Below are 20,921 nucleotides of genomic sequence, written 5' to 3'. Positions count from 1 at the left end.
CCTTCATTCCACTGCATATGAGTATAATTTCTTCTTTGGCTTTCTTGCCAGTCAGCCCTGCTATCAACACCATGCCTCGCCCCTATTCTCTCCACCATCCCCCACCCCCACTTAATTACCACAAGAGACCATTTATCGCTCTCCCTTGACAGGAGGTGACAGGTAGCCCAGCCCCTCCAGACAAATGAGTTGGAGGTCGGAAGGTTTGGCTACCTGCTGCCCTTGCCTTACCATAAATCATGGGAGGGGGAACAGAATGGAACACAGGACACTAAAGGAAATGCTGATTAATGAAAAACAAAATAAAAGACCTCTCTGCTTTCCCCTTCCTGAAAGAAACAGATGAAGGAAAGTAATTCCAATAGAAGTCTGAATCGAAATTGGAAGTCTGAACTGAAATTAGGGAGGGGGGGGGCTAGCCTTACCACCCTAACTGTAGTCTACCACTTCCATAAAAAAACTATGCTCTATTTCCTTTATTTCATGCCTAAGGGAGGAAATATAAAATTGTCTTTCTCACAAAAGCACAGCATACATTACTGGGAAGTTCTCTTTAGATCCAGCTGACATGGAGTTCTTGTGAGGCTCTTGTACATTTTACTGGAGTTTATAAGAAAAAGTGCCAGGGGACAAAGGCAACCCCTCAGATTGACTGTCCATCTACTTTGTTGTTTCACACCATCAAGTGCACTTCTATCCCATTCATGTATTTATACAATATCCTAAATCATGCAGAGGTTTATTTGGTCTTATGTGAGGATGTTATGCAAATACAACCTATTATTGGCAATTCAATAAATTATCAGCAAAAATGATTTACAATAGTGTGCTAAATTAATCAAACTTTTAACTCCAAATCTCAGCTTAGTTACATATTGGTATTTCACACTACTGCACACGGATGACTTAAAATTTCTCAAAACTCTTCCATGCTTGGAGTTAATAATGGGATAGCTGAGAATTTGCTAACCTATTTTTTTTTGGGGGGGGGGGGGAATTGACTATAAGTAGCCTGATGTGATAAGATGGTGACTTAGAGACTTCTAGTCCTCCCTTAAAACTGGCTGAGTGATCTGAATGAGCCAGTTACTCTCTCTCTCAGCCCAACCTACCTCATAAGGCGCTTGCTACAGAGAAAATAAGAAGTGGGAGCATTATGTACAAATAAAAGCAAGGTATAAATCTAATCAATAAATCAATAGTAAAATACAACTGAAATTTAAGAAAAAGAAATGTTTCAGAAATGAAGGCAGGGACTGTATCGCAAGACTCAGGTGGGATTCAGACCTGATTTCCCCCCCCCCACTTCAAAACGAGAATAGTTAAAAACATTATGCAAAAAGAACTCCCAGGGGTAGATTAGATTACATTCCCAATTAAATAGAGATTGGGCATATTTCCAGATGGCTGGACAGCACACTGAAAACAGCAAGGACTGATTCTATTAGAGTCTTACCTTTCCCAGGGCCTAAAAAGTATATTTTGCCCTGGGAAGAAGGTTTGTTGCAAGGCAGATTTTGCCTCCTTTTGGCCAAGCAAAGTAAGTTGGCCAGCCTCTCTTCTGTCTGACACCAAGAAACAAACATTCAGCCAATTCAGAAAACAGGAAGCATGCCAGCTATAGCCAAGTAAGTGGAAAGATAACAGATTGGAGCCCGAGTCTAGAAGTCATCACTGAAGAAGCAAATCCCACCCCAAAATCATTGATCTCCCTATCACACCTGAAGCTACATTCTTCAGAGATGGCTTCTAACTTCCCAGCCTAAACTTCTGTTATTTCCTGCCTTTCTTTTTATCCAAGTACTAACCAGACAAGTCTTGCTTAGGTTCTGACCCAAACATCTGCTGGGACAGATGCAATGCCACCAATTATTCATTCCATTTACATTAAACTCTATGGCCAAAAGGACTGTTTGATGGTTTACACTTAAAAATAACCACTACTGCCATCAGCTCAATAAAAAGCCATAGTTGCTAGGATCACCTTCCCAAAAGCTTTTGCCAGCCTTCTAAAGGACAACTCAGTTACAGAGCTGTCTTCCTAGATACTGCCTCACAGCCTTCCAGTCTCCAGAGATTGACAGCCACAAATACATTTATATAATATAAACAGTCTTGGAAACTGGACTAAACAGATAAATAATAATTAAATAAATTAATCAGAGACCATATGATAGCATTTAGGAATACTGTGGTATTGTTTTCTTGTGTTTGGGCTGTTTTTAAGTATTCTATTTTGCTTTGGGTTATGCTGTCCATTGTTTTGAATTCTACTCCCATAAAGCACGTAGAAAGCATTGTTGTGAGAAAGTACAGACATTAAGTTGTAAAGTTAGAGGAACGATTTTCCTCACTATTAATATTTTACCATTGACTCAAAGGAAAATGTAACATTAGGTTTAAAATTTAAAGAGAATAGACATTCTAGAGGATAGTTATACATGCAGCTGTGAAATTACAACATAACAATGATTTGGATAAAAAGGTAAAGGTTTTCCCTTGCCAACATGTCCAACTCTAGGGGGCACTGCTCATCTCCATTTCTTAGCCAAGGGAATCAGCATTGTTTGAAGATGCTTCTGTGGTCATGTGGCCAGCACGATTATATGCTGAGATGCACAGAGCCCTGTTACTTTCCAATCAAAGCGGTACATATTTATTTACTTGCATTTTGCATGCTTTTGAACTGCTAGGTTGGCAGGAGTTGCGGTAAGAATGGGAACTCACCCATCACGTGATGCTGATTTGGATAACTTTGCCCTAAAATCCCCTTGAAGGAGGGAAGAGTAATCTGCATGCCATCTTCAATCCTTCTCAACTACTCCTGCAACACTTAGAGGCTAAACATATTAAAACTGCATATATTTGCACATATACGGTACATCTTAATCCTTAAGAGAGTTCAGTGATAGTGTTAAGGCAGCAGGCTAGAAACCAGAATATCATGAGCTAGAGTCCTGCCTTGGGCAAGAAACCAGCTGGGTGTTTTTGGGCCAGTCATTTTCTCTCAGCCCTAGAAAGGAGGAAAGGGTAAAAAAATCCTGCCAAGACAACTGCAGGATTTTGTCCAGGAGTTGGCAGGAGTCAAAAGTAACTCAAAAAACTCTGTAAGGATACAACCAATGTTATCCTTTACATAAAATTCAAAGATGGCTGCAAGCAACATGAAAGAATTTAGCTATTTTGTAGAAAACTAAAGCAAAGTAATAAAAATCAATATAGCCCCCCCCCCCCAACTGACAACAGCTGAATTGCCCACTGCTATGGCTTATTGTGGAAAGTGCTTTGCCACCGTGGTAATGGATGAGAGACTAGAAATAGGAACAAACTGCAACCAAGCATGAAGGATACAATAATTCACTAGTGGGACTCTGTATACCCAAAGAGGAGGAAAGAAAGGGAACAAAAGGAGGGAGAAGAGAAAAGAAATGAAAACAGTGTTTTAACAGAGATTGGGGAAGCTATTGGGGAAGAAACAAGAAAGAAAAATAACCGAGTATAGACAAAATACCAACTATATATTATTTTTATTTGAAAAGAACATTTTTTTATTTCAAAGTAGATTGGGGTAACATACTTCATAATTCCATCCTTCCAGATATAACTTCCTTCAACTATTCAGTACCAGGAATGGGATAATTGCTAAAGCTAAAGTATAGTATGAAGTTGAAGGTCTATGAGTTAAATTCTCCATACAAAGTTTTAACCCCATGAGGTAACATCAAGCTACCCACATGTAAGGAGCTCCAATAAGGATGAAACCAGTGGTCAATGTCATTCAAAATATCTCACAGGATAAATATGTGTAAAAATAAAGAGGAAAGTGGATGTTAAGTAAGAATCCATATATGACATGATGTAATATCTGTTATCTCTCTGTTCTTAAGGAAAGGTAGATTGTATATATTGTTCTGATAGCTTCATAATTCTATGCAAGGTGGAGTTAAAAGAGGAAGAAGCAGTACACCATGTGTGTAGAAAAGTGCGGAGAAGGAGACTTGTTGGTTTTTAGTTGCTTTACTATCCAGGAAACCACAGGAAGAGAAATGATAACTTAGCCAAAGAGCTAGATTAAAGTTAATTATATTACTTTAAAACCTGGGATGCCATCTTAGATATGGCCTGTATTTAATTATCGAACAAAAACTAGAGAATGAGATCAGGAATGATCACATAGGCATGCCACTAACCTTTATTTTGTATCCACTGGATAACTGCTAAACAAAACGCAGAAGAGTTTAAGGAAAGCACAAGAATGAATTAAAGGTTTGCTACGTTGCTTCACTCTTAAATCAACCCACCTCATGTCTTCCTACTGAGTTGCAGCAGTGACAATATACCGTCCACCCTATTACAATTGAAAGACTGATGGTAAAGTAACACCGTCATTGTGTAGAATTGTTGTTAGAGATACCAGCTGACATCCATTTCCATACCAGCTTCAGGCAAAATGCCAATCAAGGACTTCCTGTTAGGCCTGCAACCAGCATGTGCCCACCCACAACTTCCCTGTCATCAATTTCAATTCCCAGTATTGCCAGTTTCACTTCTCCACATCAATCAAAGATAGTTTTCAAGACCTACAATCAATGTCTGTGTTGTGTTTTCCAGGTGTTCAAAATAAGCTGTACTAATGACCCTATTCAGGTAGAGAAAGGGATCCAGATACTGAACAGAAACCACAATTCAGATAACACAACATGCCTTGCTCTTTCAACCATGCTCTTGTATTTTAGCATCAATAATATTAACCAAACGTTGCATCTCAAAGTTCACTCAAGATGCTCTTGTATTGCTCTTGTATTTTAGCATCAATAATATTAACCAAACGTTACATCCAAGTTCACTCAAGAACTGAAATAATGGGGGGGGGGGATTGGTTTAATGGAAAAAAACATGAAAAAAATGAAAATTTAATGTTATGTATGTTGACAGCATACTTTATGCACAGAAATGGAAGAACAGTTTGATCCCCATAATGGATGAATGGCTGCAAAAGTTGATGAAGTTAGCAGAGATGGCTAAATTGACTGTTCTGATAAAAGAAAAAAATGTAACTATTTTTGTTTTTATTTGGAAACCATTTCTTGATTTTGTGCTTGAGGTAGAAAAAAATAAAACTTTGATTTTGAATTTACCGATGAGATAGATATGTACGAGTAAAAAGTTGAGATTTGATGTTACTATCTTATTTTACTGCAGCAAAGGGAGTCGGAAATCAACACCTTTTCTCCCCCCCTCTTTCTACACGCTTCCCTTCCTTTTTTCTTCCCCTATTTTTCCTATTATTTGTTTTTGTATTTTATACTATAAACTAATAAAAAAGAAAAATCTAAAAGAAGTGAAATGATACATGGCAACTTCAAGTCTGGGTGCAACTCTTTTTTTCTCGCTGATGAATTTCCATAGCTGGGTCGTATTTGCCTAAAATGGCAAATCTTGAAAGTATGAATCACAGCATTCTTCAATTTAGCAACTAGGATCCTTCATTACTTCTCATTAACTTCAGTGCACGATCAGCATGTTAAAGAAATAAGATTTCATAAGAACATTCAGGTTTCTGCACTCCCACCTCACCAATGAATTTTTTTTAAAAAAAACATTTGCCAAAAAAAAACCCTTCCCAAACATTTGTTAAGCTAAGCATTTGTCATATATTCCTAGGTATCCCCGCAACTTCCCATTCTGCATTGGAAAAAAAAGAGTTATGATCCCAACCCAGTGGACTGTAGATACCCTGTTTCAAAGCACTGGCTAGTATAACACCGCAGCTAGTTAGACAGGCATAACAGGACAACACTGAAATTGTTGCTATGGCAATGCCACCCTCTTTCCTCCACCCTTGCTTCCCCAGTAAATGTGAAGTGAGGACAGAGCAGGAAGTGTGATGACAATCTGATGTGTGGTCACAGCTTTGTGGATTTCCTCCTTGTATTGGCCTAACACGCGACAACAATTTTGTTTCGGGGAGAGGCAAGTAGAACCAGAGATTCAGAGAAACTGAGATGACAATAAACAAAAAACCAACTCTTTCCAAGAGGTAAGTATGGTGTGATTATGAAACCATTGCTTAGTTTGAGAGTTGAGGATGCCAGTGTCCAAATGGAATAGAGTTAATGGAACAGGAAGATGGATTTAGGCTATTGAATCTGAGTCATAATCATACTGTTAAGTGAGTTGGGGGTAGGAAAAGAACATGAACCACAGCAGATTCCCCCCTTCAAGGTCTTTGCCCATGCCTCTCACAACTGTCACAGAGGAGAACATGTAAAAGAAGGGGGACCTGGCTGAGTAAAGTGACATCCATATAGGAGATCAAGGTGATTTTCAGATAATTCCGACAGCACTGATCAAAAGCACCAAGGAGTCATTTTTTGGGGGGAGGGGGGGATAGAATATGGAAAATGCAATAGAAAAAGAAAGGTTTTTTTAAAAAGTACCATTTTTTGGCTGTCACTTCTCCCTTGCTCAACATAACGTTTTGTGAATGAAGGCAACAACTGTGCAATAAAAGCTTCATCAAATTGAGGAGCACTGGATTATATTTGGTGGAAGCTTCCCTTCTCCCCATCTCCAGTCAGTGGACCCATGATGGAAATACTTTATTAAATATTTAGCTGGGCATGAAGTTGCCCAAGATGGCCATCATAAAAGGAAGCACACAACAGAGAGAACATAATCCAAATATTTCTGGAAAGAAAGCATTAGACTACTCCATCAGAACTGGTGGAATTGGAAAAGTGAGATTAATTCTCATTTCCAATCTTTTTCTGTGTTTTTCCCCTGGCAAAACATTATGTGTAATTTTCGAGCTTGCCATTTTAATGTTAAACAGCTCAGAATGGGAGATCAGTTTGTTGGTTCTGACTGTCATATTTCCTAGCTACTAAAGAAGAAACATATTAATAATTCTGAGACAAAATAATCAGACAAGTGACTCAAACTGCCTGACTTAACCAAACACTTTTCCCACTCGTCTATATTAGAAAAGCAATCAGATCTCTTCCTCCACACCAAAAAAAGGTCACCCAGGTTCATTTCAAATTACAGAGGTACCTTTAACCACACTTCTTATCAATTCTTTTGCAACAAACCCGAACTTGATGCTGGGAGTATAGTCAAAATTATTGAACAAAAACTCAGCAAAGAGATTGTTTCTATTAATCTGCAAAGCACCATTAATAACCTAAAGCTATAACAAATATTTAACTTCAAAGAAAAAAATAATAAGGCATCTATTGACTTCTTATCCTCACCTCATTGAGGGTAAGAAAGCAAGGACTAGCCATCTAGATTATATTATATTAAAAGAGCCAAGGTGGCACATTGGTTAGAGTGCAGCACTGCAGGCTACTTCAGCTGACTGCTAGCTGCAGTTCAGCAGTTCAAATCTTACTGGCTCAAGGTTGACTCAGCCTTTCATCCTTCCGAGGTGGATAAAATGAGGACCCAGATTGTTTGGGGCAATAGGCTGACTCTGAAAACCACTTAAAGAGGGCTGTTAAAAGCATTATGAAGTGATATGTAAATATAAGTGCTATTGCTATTATACTTGTAGTGAGGGTATATGGTAAAGCATCCAACATAAACTAATGGCCAAAAGTAAATTGGAATTAATTTAGTTTCAGTAGATTTACTCAAAGTATGATTATTAGATGCTTGTTACATCTTTGATTAAAATTACTACCCTGTTTCCCTGAAAATAAGACCTCCCTGGATAATAAGCCCAATCGGGCTTTTGAGCGCACGTGATAAAATAAGCCCTCCCCAAAAAATAAACCCCTCTGAAAATATTGCAACACAGCAACAGCCATGAGGTGACCATTCTCGTCACCTCCTGCACCTCAAAAATAATAAGACCTCCCTGAAAATAAGGCCAACTGCTTATTTCAGGGGTCAAAAGAAAATAAGACCCTGACTTATTTTTAGAGAAACACTGTAACATGTATAGATTTTGAATTTTCAAAAGAGAACATTTTTGTAAAAGGAGAGGGACGGGAATCTCAGTGTGATTATACCCTATTATTTGCTAACAAGATAAAAGTATAATTGATGTTGAATGTAATAGAAAAAAAAATCAAAATTGTTATTCCCATTAAACACATTTCCCATTAAATATCAATCTTACACTGGTTTAATCAAAAGCTTCACTGTTTTCAACATAATTTAATGCTTACTTATTTGGGCATAAATTAAAGGATGAGTAGATTTAGGAAAGAGGAAGAAAAAAGCCTCTTTCAGTAACAATTTGCTCTCGTTCTTATATTAACAAAACAAAATGTACTGCCCAAGTAGCACTAACAAAGAAAAGAAGGTGGAGTACTATTACATTTTTTTATGCAGACCAGCAATGCTCATTCTCCAGGTACCTTAAAGTAAGCTATACAGACTGCTTTGGAATTTCCTTTTAAAAAAAGTCCCTATTCCCTAAATAATTTAGCCCCCTTAAAAACCAGATGTCTATCATGTGCACAATTCCTAGTCTAGAAAGCTACTGGACAATCTGCAATAGTTAATAAATTCCCAGGGAATTTTAGATATAGGGGAAGAGCTAGATGCCATCAAGAGACAAAAAAGAGGAGATCCTGCCTTCCCCGGGGTGTTAATATCCAGCATCTATTGCATATTCCATTCTCCCTCTCTCCCGCCCATTCCCAGCCTCTATACAGACAAATTCTCCCCCTCCTCCCAACAACAGGCCTTTCAACAGCAAAATGAAATTCCACCTGTTGAAGCAGCTCAGCTTCAGCAGCTAAAATTACCACCAAGAATGCACCACTCCAGTTACCCAGAGAAGGCCCAGACGCGCCATGCTGCCTCAGGAACAGGTGGCTGGACCCCACCCATCCTCCTACGCCTTCAGAAAAAGGCTAGGGGTATTTGGAATTGGGATGGGAGAATGGGGGGTGGGAGGAATATAATAGTCTTATCTTTAGAAAAACCCAAATGAGCAGTGTGAAAAAGCTGGAGGAATTTGGGTGCAGTGGGGAGAGAAAAGGGTTAAAAGCAGCTCCCTTGAGGATATCCCTTTCTTCAGATCTGTTATTCTCCACCCTTAAAAGGTAAACCAGCATCCAGTTCTGCACAAATTGTTAAACTAAACTAAAATGGAAATGGGCAATTTATAATTCAGCATGTTCACCATCTAAGCATTTCTTAGCCCAGTACATTGTATAAACCGGGTCACATTAAAATGCAATATGCTATGCCCAGATGCATAAATTGTGTTAGATGAACACAAAGCTGCTTTGGTAACCCTTATCTTAGGATTGAATCATAGGGGTGCACAAGTTCTGTCAACTCAAGGAACACACTTGCTTTCAGCTGCACCTCTGTATGGAGGAAGCTAGACCCCTAACTGGAAATTCTCAAAAAGTTAAACAGGATTGGTTCTATCTAATATTTGGATCAAACACCACCTGGAAATTTTATTGTACTATTCCAAACATTAAGAAAACCCAAAAGACAATTGTAGATCAACCATTTTTATGGATCCAGGAACTCTCCAGGAGTTAAGTCTCAAAAGAAATTGCTGGAGAAATAAATGCATCCCAAAATAGTCCAGGATCAGTCCCTGAAGTCGTTTTTGCCACCCAAATTATTATCATGGCATATATCTCTCTCTCTCTCTCTCTCTCTCCCTCCCTCCCGCTTCCTCTCTCCCTTTTTCAAAGAGCATAAAGTGGGTTTCTGACCATTATAAGGTTGTTCTTTACTGGCTTACAGCAAACTAAAAGAACGGTAGATGGTCAGATCTACAAAACACATTTTGTGTTGTGTACCTTAGCCCTCCAAAATGAACTTAGGTAGGAAGCAATAGCTAGAGTTATGCACTTTTTCATCATGATGGTGCTTTCTATCAATCAAGCTAGGAAACCTATACCTGTGCTCTCCAAACCTCTGGAGGGCATGATGTGAGAGAGCCAAAAAGAGGATCAGCTTTCAGATATTCAAGGGAAATTCCAAGAAATGGGATTGTGTGCAAAGAGAATATCTGGCCACAAACAGTAACTTTTTTTAACAAATTTGTTGAACAAAAATTTTAATCCCTTTCATAATAAGGGACACTCCAATTGTGTTGTAGATAGTGTTTCATACAAATATGAAACTGTGCTATTGTTTACCTACATGTAATGTGAAATTTAAAAGTGAAATACAATATTAATGAGAAGAATTTCCATGGTTTAGAGTTTCTTTTCTTCTTACAAGTAAAATCATTGTCAAACCTTTTACTATATGTTACTACAAATGAATAGAATTATTCTGTAACTACTGCCTATTGATCATCATTAATTAGGAGAAATAATCCACTATCAATTATCCACCATGTACAAAAGGTACATGCTATCAACCTCATTTCCCTGCATATGTATTTAAGGCATCACACAGAGATTTATTCTAGCCAATAGGATGGCTCAGGTTTAAAGAATGCTAGGCTATTCATCCAGCCATTCAAATAATTCCATACCAGCTACCACAAAAAATGTTTTCTAGCACACCTGAATATACACAACTAGTTTAACTCCTTTCAAAGCTACAAGTGACTAACATTTTCGAGTTCCCATGATTTAAAAGATTAAGATCCAGGACACCAGCCACACTGAGTAAACATATAACTATTTACACACCTGGATTAAATATATTCTAATGATAAAGAAGTAGAAATAACTGACATAGATGTATTATTATCATAAAAATCCGAAAGCTAAATTTAGAAATTGGAATAAATTGTACAAATTAATATTACATAGATTTGCATATTTTGCATTCCTCATAATCTTGGCGAGGACAAGGAAGAAATGAAGAACTAGACCCACCCTTTGAACAACAGAAAACAATGTATTTAGCCTTTTTGGAGAGAAAAAAATATATCATGAAAACATTGATCACAAACTTTTAAGCTGCTTTTCATAGCTCCAAAGTCGAGATTCTTACTTTCAAGGATGTAAAGCCAGTCACCCAACTCCAGATGAGGCAGTGCAATTGGTGTAGAAAGACATGCATTCAGATTATGCAATCCACTTGATCTGAGCAGCAGGTCAAATTCATCTGCACAGCAAACAACTGCAGACGGGACTTCTCCACACCATCCCTAAACCCTTGGTGGGGCAGGCCTAGACACAGATAAGGGAAGCACCCATTTTACTTGGCAGCAATCTCACTGGCAGGCCCTTCGCTGACTCACACATTTCCTTCCCCCAAAATGAAAGCTACAAGATACACTGAGTATATTGAGATATATATCCCCATGCCAAATCCACAAGGCCTCTGATATGCAGTCTACAGATTATATGATTTTGCAATCAAAGGCATCTAAATAGCACCTGTTTGGAGAATCTGGGCCACTACTATGCTTGCCCCAACTAGGTCCACTTTGTGTGGCAACCCTCTGGCTGGTAACAATTTCTTGCAATGGTCAAAACACAATTGCTCCCTGTGGTCACCACGATAATCACTTTCCCCCCTTAGAGAATGCATAAATACAAGAAAACTAGGAATGTGTGCCATCTATGCACACAATCAGATAGTCAAGCCAAGGGAATGACTCAGTGGCTATTGACCTTTGTATGTCAACCAAGTCCGTTTAAAGAACTGACCTACAGCTCATCCACCCCCTTTCTGTTTGTCCTGCCACGTCAAGGAGGTTAAATGAAGCTGTCCACTCATCTACTGATCTCCCTCCTAGTCCACTCTGCCTGCCCCTTCTGATATTGGAGGAAACCCCCTCCCTTTCTCTATCTCCACTAAGCCACCTCCAACTGTGGGAGGCGGATTAACCCATTTTCTTTAATAACCACATTTGTCACCATAAATGTGATTACAGTTTGCTACCCAACTGAGTGTGCAGTGACCAGTGGTAAAGGCAAGTGCACATGCACGAGACTGGGGGGGCGGGGGGAGGTGCAACAATACAGGAACGGACAGGTAATTACTTCTGCCCTCTCTGGGGATGGCAGGGCTGCCTATGTCTTGTTAATGTGGTCACTTTATTCACTCAGTTCTCATTTACTTCAAGAGCACACCCAGAGAAAACATTCTAACGCCAAGGGCTGTGTCTGGGGAAATATAAAGATGAAGCAAGATCAATGCAACTCCCCCCTCCCCCCTCCTCCATAAGCACAAAGAGCAAAGAGTTCCCCCACCCGCCCCAAATTGACTGATCAGCCAAGAGCTACTTGGTGCTACAAGACTCCAGTTGCTGTGAGGCTATTTAGTGATGGCCATAGATCACACCCCTAAGACAGAAGGCCAGTAGTAGCCTTGGCAGGAAAACTGCTTTTATTCATTTCATTTATTTTTTTAAGCTTATAGTGGCTGCAGAGAAACATCTAAAAGAAAGAGTTTGGTGATTAAGAGCTTCTCTCAAATAGGTGCTCAGCACTCCATAATCTCTGCCCCATATTTTTTGTCATACCTATTCCTTTGGTTCCATACCTGTTCCTTCCCACTTCAATAATGGGGGGGAAATGTAAGCAAGGGAGGACTAGGATGGAGTTCCTCTACAAGGCAGGATATAAATCTAAATAAATAAATAAAGCCACTAAATACTCATTTTTGAATTAGTTTAAATTTCCAATCCACAACCATTTACATAATTTTGGTCAATTTCCTAACATATTTGACTTAACTGGGTTATAGTGAGGATTAAGGAGGAATATATTTATTTGTTTGTTTGAACAAACTGACCTGTTTGTAAAAATCAGGTAAATACATTGCACACGAGGAATTCAGGTGTCTATTTAATATGCACAAGAAGCTTCAATAGCAGGTTCTCCTTACTACATGTAACATGCATTCATCAAGGAAAGTTTCATGATGGGGAAAACAGTCAGAACTTAAAACTTTTTTTCATTCCCTAACAAGCTAAATAAATTCAGACAATTGATCGAATTTGTGATCTATATTTTTCTACCAATACAAAAGTGCAGCACTATTAATTGGCAAAGCATAATCCTCTCAAAACTATATGACTGGAAGAGCTAGAAATAATGCTTTTGGAGCATGAGGGAGATAGTTCCTTGGTTCAACTACAGAGAATAATGACTTAATGTATTATCTCTTGGTGGCAAAAGGTGCTTTCACTTGAAATGATGTATTGTGTTCAGAAGTCTCAAGCCTGCAGAGTCCCCCTTTCTCCAAGTTCTCACTGTAATTCACATCCATCCATTCCCATTTTTGGAACATTTTTATTTATATTGGCAAGATCCTTCCTTGGTTTTGCATATTTTGCTGAACTGAGGTATCACGTATATGGAGCAATTTGGCAGAAACAAATTGAACTCGTTATGGCTCAAGAGCTCAAGCAGCTGCTAAACCTTCTGAAAATATTTTCTTAGAATATTGTTTAAGATTATGACTGGCTTCAGATCCACTAGTGCATGTTTGAGCAACTTTATTTGCTCCACTATTAAAATGGGGGGGGGGGAGGTAGAGTGAGTCCTTTAAGATCTCTGCTAGATCAGACCAAATGCCTTTCTGATCCAGCATTCGATTCTCACAAGTGTCAACCGATGCCTCTGGAAAGCCTGTGGGTGCTCTTTATTTATTTATTTATTTATATGTTAAATGAATGTCTCACTTTCCTGTAAGGAGTTCAAGGAAACTTATAAAATGTCCCTTCTTCACATTTTTCCTCACAATTATATTCCTGTGAGGTAGGCTGGACTGAGAGTAACTTTCATTCACACTCTCATAATGACTATAGAGCCTCCAACAAATAAGCCCCAGTCGTCGTCATATCCTGAAGCCACAATAACTTTTAACATTCAAGAATTACCTAGCCACATATCCACATGAACATTAATGACTCAGCCCAAAACCAGCTTTCTCCACCTCTGCTTTTCAAACAATAAAAACTACAAAGCTTTGTCCTTGGACTACTCCAAACTAAAAAGTCCAAATATTTCCATAAACCTTTGGGGCTTTTGACTTTTATTGGATAACAGGAGTTTCCCTGTGGTATGTGATAAAGATGAAAGTGGCAATGGAGGAAAACACCCAGCAATCTACAAGTTCTTCATCATTATCCACAAAGCCCATTCTTCCTCCCTAACCCCCCTTCCCAGACAATGAGGCCATTCCAAGGGAGTTTTGGCTGCCAAAACTCTCCTTTTCTCATCACATCCCTAAATCTCCCCAACTCACTCCTCTGCTTACAAGCGGGGAGAGAAGCCGGCAGTCCTGGCGCCCAGCTCCCTCGGAAATCCCAGCTGCTGGCCTTTCCATCTCCAGGTCTTTGCTGAAGGGGAGGGACACAAAGGCTAGAAGTATCATTTCTCTAGCTCAAATCCGGGAATAAACTATTTCCGATCCATATTGTGGAGGCGAGAATGGGGGGGGGGGGTAGAGAGGAGAAGAGTCTGGAAGAGACAAGGCAGGCAGAGAACCAGTCCGCAGCGGCGCAGTCTGGGCAGAAAACAGCGGACATGGCAACATAAGCAGCTTCACGGTTATAAATAGATACCCCAAGAGATGGAACGCAGAAGGATAAAGGTTCATAGTACCAGCACTAGGGACCACATGAGAGTTATATAGGTGATCTGATGCTGTGATGGCGTGCCTTTTGATTATGGGAATCCTTAATGTCTGCTTTCTCTTTTCCCTCTGCAAATATTGCCACCCACAGAGATATAAACATTTTGAAATGCCAACTTCAGGACCAGTCCGGATGCCTGCTGTCTGTCCCTTTTACTACTTGTCAAGATCTGTGGGGCAAGGCAGCGTGGGAGCAGAAGCAAAGCTGACAGCATTGCTCCCTCCCCTGTTCTCGTTTTCCTTGACCTCTCTGGTGAAAGAAAAACATACTGGAATATCCTCTCCAACTCCTGCTCCTGAATTAATAATAAAAAAGTAACGGCAAAGGCAAGAGGGGAAAAAAGTTCATATTTAGATTTTTGGGCTTTCCACTGGGATCATGTGAGGGAGGGACACCCCACATCAATATATATGTTTCAAAAACATGGGTTCATACCATGGAAGTGGGTCATTAATTTCACAGCATGGCTTGGCCATGTGTCACTCTAAGCCATGCTTAATGAGTCACAATCAGATGGGCTCTTTCAACACACTAAGGATAAAACATAAGCCATGGTTTTCAAATCACACCAACTGGGCTCATCCACCATCAAAACCAAACCAACAAAGGTCATGGTCTGCCGGAGATTCACAGTGTAGGCATGGCATTGCCTTTTTAGCCCCAGAATCTGGGACTCTATCTGCCCCATGCTGTCCAATGTTTAAAATGAACAGCCTTCCCATTTATTCAGCAACCCAAAGCAGAATTGCTCTGTGGGTAAATACATTTTAAAAATTTGAATCTAAATCAAAAACTAGGAGAGGTTTACACGTCATTACTCTGATGACAGCATGTTAGAAATACACAAAGATATTTCCTACTGTGGGACCGGCAAGGATGATAGACTATAATAGCAGGAGGTAGGTATATTACCTGTATGTAACGACAAGGAGAGGAAACACTACACCATCTGGAGTTTTGGACTATGGATCAAAAAGAACGAACTGCCTTCTAGAGCAGTCTTCACCATCAAAGGCCACGTGCTGCCTATGAATTCTGGGAACTCTTCCACCTATATAGTTTCTAAAAAGTTTTCAGTGGAAGAGCTCATCCATGACCAAAATCCATGATAATTTAACAATTTGAAAATTTTCTGGAGGGGATCAGGAGGGTAATGGAAAAAAGATTCTCTTCTGTACAGTATAGACTTTAAACCTATAGACTTTCTGCATCAAGGCCTTTGGATGCAAATATTTCAAAATACAACACTTGCAAAGGGGAAATAGTTGCCACACAAGACTCAGTCTAACACACATATTAGTCGTGATGTGGCCATGACAACAAAGCAGGGCATTAGCGCATACAAAGCTAGGGCTGCACATAAGTGTGTCATCTCAAACCAGCTCCAGAAAAACTGCAATTTCCATATACTACATTGTAAAAAGTTTCACATACATTACTATACAATGCATGTTCTGTTCTACACAAGTCATTCTGCTTCTGCTAACTATGACAATATTTGAAAGACAAGGGAATTCAATGAAATCCTGCCACCTGACCAGTGAAAATTCCCCTCCTTTCCCCATCCACTTTTGAGCTTTTGCTGGGTTTTCCCCAATTCACTTTCAAGTACATATTGCCCTCCTTAACAACTTGCTGCCATATTTTTCCTTCTCTTAACCAAAGTCCTTTTTCAGGTGCTTTAGTTCTACGTCCATCAATGATTTTCCACACTAATCTGGCATCCTAAGAATGGCAGCTCATTCATTCCCAATGTAACATCACTGGCACATTTCTTAAACAGGCAGTATAAGGTCTCCACTGAACTGCAGAACTCTGATTCAGTTCATCACTCCCTTATCCAGAAACTCCAGCCTGATCGTTCAAAGGAGAACCTTGCTTGTTCACTACCCCATTTCAAAGCGCTATTTGGATCCAGTCAAGCGAAGCACTGCAAATAGAGACATCTCACTCCTTACGAGAGGCAAGAAGAAAAGATTTCAAAGGAACAGAGAAAAATCCAGCTGGGTGGATAAATACACATGACCCAACCCCAAATATCATTACTGTAGGTTTAAAGTTTTTAACTCTATTGAAACTACTCCAGATTGGAAGACTCGGGATACTGTTTGCAAGCAAGCTAATGAAGGGGAAAGTGCACTGGAAAGATAAAAAGTAAAGAAAGTACCCCAGGCAGAATTAAAATGGGGAAATTTAGGAAGTCTGTTTTCCTTCGTCCACACAATTTCATAAGCAACAGAAGCCAATTAACAGAAACCAGGAACTTTCCTCACCAAAGACATAGGATGCAAAGTTATTTCAATATCACTAAACCAGAAAGGACCACCTAACACACACACTCAAATACAATTTGGAGTAAGCATTCATTTATTAATTATTAATAGAGAGCAATTAGGTATACTGGGTAAAGCTATAAAACTAGAAAACAAAAAACAGTGTTCAAGTCCCTGCAAGGACTTGCACAGGCAGTCTCAAAAATTTTGAAACACATAAACAGAAAGGGAAAAAAACATTAATTACAATAAATTACTATACTTGCATATAGAGATGGAATATTTTTGACATCCAGAACCATAAAACCAAACTATATTTAAACTTTTTTTAAACTTGAACCTTACCTGGTATATGTTCATGCCACTGTCACACTACTATATGAATATATTTTATCTCTATTACTGTATATGTTTCTACACCAATTCCAAACTTCTGTACTAATTTCTACTTGTAGTTATCACCAATAGATCTGTTGTTCTCTATCAGAGATATACTTATTTGCTGGTGATACTATATTACTCACTAGTTACAGCGCTCTCCTGTTTGGGGGCGAGGGGGGGATAGATAGACATATCGCATTTTCATCAAGTCAATATAATTTTTCATGTTTTATTGTCATTCCGTTTTGCTAGAGTTGCTATTATTTATCTATGGCTGTTATTTGACAAAGCAAATATCTCAGCCAATTATTCTGCTTAGTGGTCATTCCACCACTGGCAACCCAATGGAAGCAGCTGAAAGCCTAAAGGTTCAACTCATGGAACTGGAAATTAATAACAGCATTTGTCTAATGTATATTTGGAATTTTTACCAAACCAAAACTTAGATACAAATGCTGTGTGTGCAATAAATCCTTTATAAAAAGGCCAGGTAATCTTTTAATCATTAGTCGATTTCTTATTTTCATATTTTGTACAAGTAATTGAAGACTTATCTTTAAAAAAAAAACAATTCCATTTTGCAATGCCACATTTTGGCCACCTTTGGAGTTTTCCAAAAAGAGGTTATATATAATGTGCAGCTTCTACCCCTTTCCGTGAAATTCTAAAGAAAAGTTTAAAATTCCCAAGTGCCCAGATTGACTGTGGCCATTCTTATTTTTCAATCAAATGTGTTGGGCACCAGAGTCATGGGAGTTAGGCAGGATACAAATTTGTTTAAAAAATAGATAAGAAAGATCACAGCAAATACATGTCCTTCGAAATCAAATACTTGTCTTTCTACAAAAATCAATTCCCCAAAATGTTTGGAAGTCAACAGATACCAATGTGGTGTTTGGGCAAAACATCATAGTTCTCTTTTTGGAGAATCTGTCACTCTTTGGGCCACATAACCAATTTCTCCAAATCAGGCTCGTAATGACAGCTGGGTTTATTTCTATTGAAGTGGCCACTACAGCTGTGCAAACATTTGAAAGAAGCGCTTCGCAACATGTGGGCGTGCAAACAAAGCACCTCTCTTTGAATCCAAGTGTGAAGCAGCTTTCCAAAAGGTATGGGTCTCTTAACAATTCAAAGAGAGGTGCTTCATTCTTGCTTACACACACACATTTCTGACTCTTTCAAATGCTTTTGCACAGCCCTTCAGGCTACTTACACTAAACATTATAATGCACAAGCCCTCCCAGAGTTCCTCAACTTGAATTCTTTATTCTGCGCAAAACTTGTTTTACATTTTCTTCCCCAGGCGCATGAGGACAGTTCCATCCTATCTAAAGATCAAAGTGATCAGGTGACAGGAGGGAAGACAAGAGGAGAAGCGCTTCAGAGATCCATGGCAAGTTGTATTAGGATGGTCAATTCACATTCCCTAAAGCAGAAAACAGTGACAAATAAGATACCTGTTTGGGCTTCTGTGTTCTGGTTTTGCCCTGCTGGACACAAGATTTTTAACCAACCTGCCATATTCCCATGCGAGCATGCAACTACTATCATATAAGGAAAGGAAAGGCAGAGTATACTCAAATATCTTCATTACTTAAGAGAGCAATGATATATGACTCTCAAAGCAAAACAAACCAAGAAAGTTTTTTAAAAAAACCAGTCCTACCAACATTCTTTATCCAAATATCATGAGGATTGCCTAGCAGTCTTCTAAAATCCCCCTAAAGATGATTTTTAAAACTGGAAACTATGGCAGTTGGGAAGAATGCCCTGCCACAAAGCAAATTAAAGCCAAGGTATATTGATTCTGTTAAATCCACATATAAGGCATTCTACAAAAAAACCCCACAATTTTTCATCAACAGTCAAAAATATTAGAATTGCAAAATTCTAACCTTTAGAAAGCATTGATGGATAATCTGTGGCTCAACCAATGTATCCGGAAGAATTGATGGCAGCAAATTCTGGAGTCCATAGTGTAGCTAAACTGCAAAATTTAGATGATTAATATGGCAGGAAAGTAGTAGAATTTTCTGTAATTCTTTGCTGCCATTGAGAGGACATCCTGATTTTTGCAGGCCAAATATTCCTATATAAAATATTTTTTCCTCTGTTCTTTTTTTTAAGAGAAATGTGTTAAGATTACAGGTGATTGTTTAGCTGCCATTTCAGTCACATTAGTTACTACAGAAATGATAAAGCAATGAAACCCTTTCTTCTAGTATTCTGACGAAATCTCATAAGCAAGTCACAGAAGACAAACAACTTTCACAACTTCATTTGTGTACTTATACTTACATGCTGCCTCAATTAAGCAACTCTGAAAGTATTACAACTAAGATACAGTATACAAATTGCAACAAATATTCCAGAACACACACACACAAAATAACACCCGAAAAGCCATCAGATACAGACTCTTCCCCAGTAAAGACCAAGTTCATATCATCCCCAAAAGCTCTCTGGAAGAGCTAGGTCTTGATAGTCCTATGAAATCTTAGCAGCATTAAAGTTGTTTTGATCTCTGGAGGTACACTGTTCCAGAGAAAGGGAGTTGCAACACAGAACACCTGCCCCAATGACGTATTCCCAAATGGCTGGGTCCCAGAGGAAGTCCCCTCCTCCAGATTTTGCTTGATGAGCAGATGGCACTGGGAATAAATGGTTTCTAAGATACAAATCTTCAGCCATGTAGAACTTTAAAGGTGACTATTATTGAATTGCATCCAAAAGTTACCTGGCAGTCAATGCAGCTCTCAAAGTAGCAGTTTCTCCAAAACTGATTCCACTTATAGCGTTTAGGCTTTTACTTGGTCTTTAAGGAAGCACCACGTATAGTGCATTATTAAAATCTAATCAAGAAGTAATCAATGCATCAATAACCCTGAGCAGAGCCTCTTGATACAAAAATAGCCATAACTGGCACCACAGAGGGAACTGTGTAAAGGCCTGACTGGGCCACAACCACTATCTTATCCTCAAGCAGGAGTCTAAGAAGACCTCCAGACTATTAGTCAACTATGTACCTGCAGTGCAAAGCTCTATATAGGATGAAAGATGGAAAATTACTGGAACTGACTGCCTTCTTAACTCACCAACATTCCACACTGCTTATTCCAGATCCTAGCAGCCTCCAGATACCAGGACAGAACCTCTATCTCATCTCCTTATTGGCCCTGTGTCAAGATATACAACTGGCTGTCATCAGCATACTAATGATACCTGACCTTATATCTATAAATGAACTCCTCCATGTAACTCCACTTGGTCCAAGAGGATCAAGAGTATTAAACTCTCTCATCTCAATCCACAATTATCTACAAGATCAGTGTGGTCCAGTTAAATGCTCAGGCCTGAAACGTGACTAAAAAAAATCCAGATAATCCCCTTTTTAAACACAATTTTACAAAATTCCTTTCTTGCATTCATTTTATCTCATACACGCACACATACATACATACAATATAAAAATAAAAAGCAAATGTAAGGGGAGGGGGAAATCAACCAGGACAAGGAGAACAAGTTAATACAGATGCTTTAAGTAGCCATTAATTTGAGTTTGGCTCAGCACATTATGTAAAACTAATTAATGTGGTTTATGAGCCACTACTTATTGCTTACTATGTGTGATCCAAACCACTCTAGTTTGTTCTCCAAACTATGGTTAAAAGCATGAACTCAGCCACTTGGTTTCTTGGGAGAATGATTCCACCAAAAATTATTCAAAT

General features: G+C 38.9%; 1 protein-coding gene across 8 annotated transcripts in view; it reads right to left on the bottom strand.

Annotated features, from left to right (window-relative positions):
• Nucleotides 1–20,921, bottom strand: part of RARA (retinoic acid receptor alpha) — a 211,055-nt gene that overhangs the window by 138,592 nt on the left and 51,542 nt on the right. Inside the window, exon 2 of one of the 8 annotated variants that reach the window (XM_032236709.1) lies at nucleotides 19,089–19,180. The exons of 6 other annotated variants lie outside the window; for them this stretch is intronic. The gene's annotated coding sequence lies outside the window, so the exon portion shown is untranslated. Of the gene's footprint in view, nucleotides 1–10,935; nucleotides 11,115–19,088; nucleotides 19,181–20,921 lie in introns of all 8 variants that reach the window. One more of the 8 variants, XM_032236707.1, reaches the window with a different exon arrangement.

Source organism: Thamnophis elegans, chromosome Z (assembly GCF_009769535.1).
Source record: "Thamnophis elegans isolate rThaEle1 chromosome Z, rThaEle1.pri, whole genome shotgun sequence".
NCBI lineage: Eukaryota > Metazoa > Chordata > Lepidosauria > Squamata > Colubridae > Thamnophis > Thamnophis elegans.
Note: the sequence above shows the minus strand (reverse complement) of the source record. Positions and strands in the feature narration are given on the sequence as shown.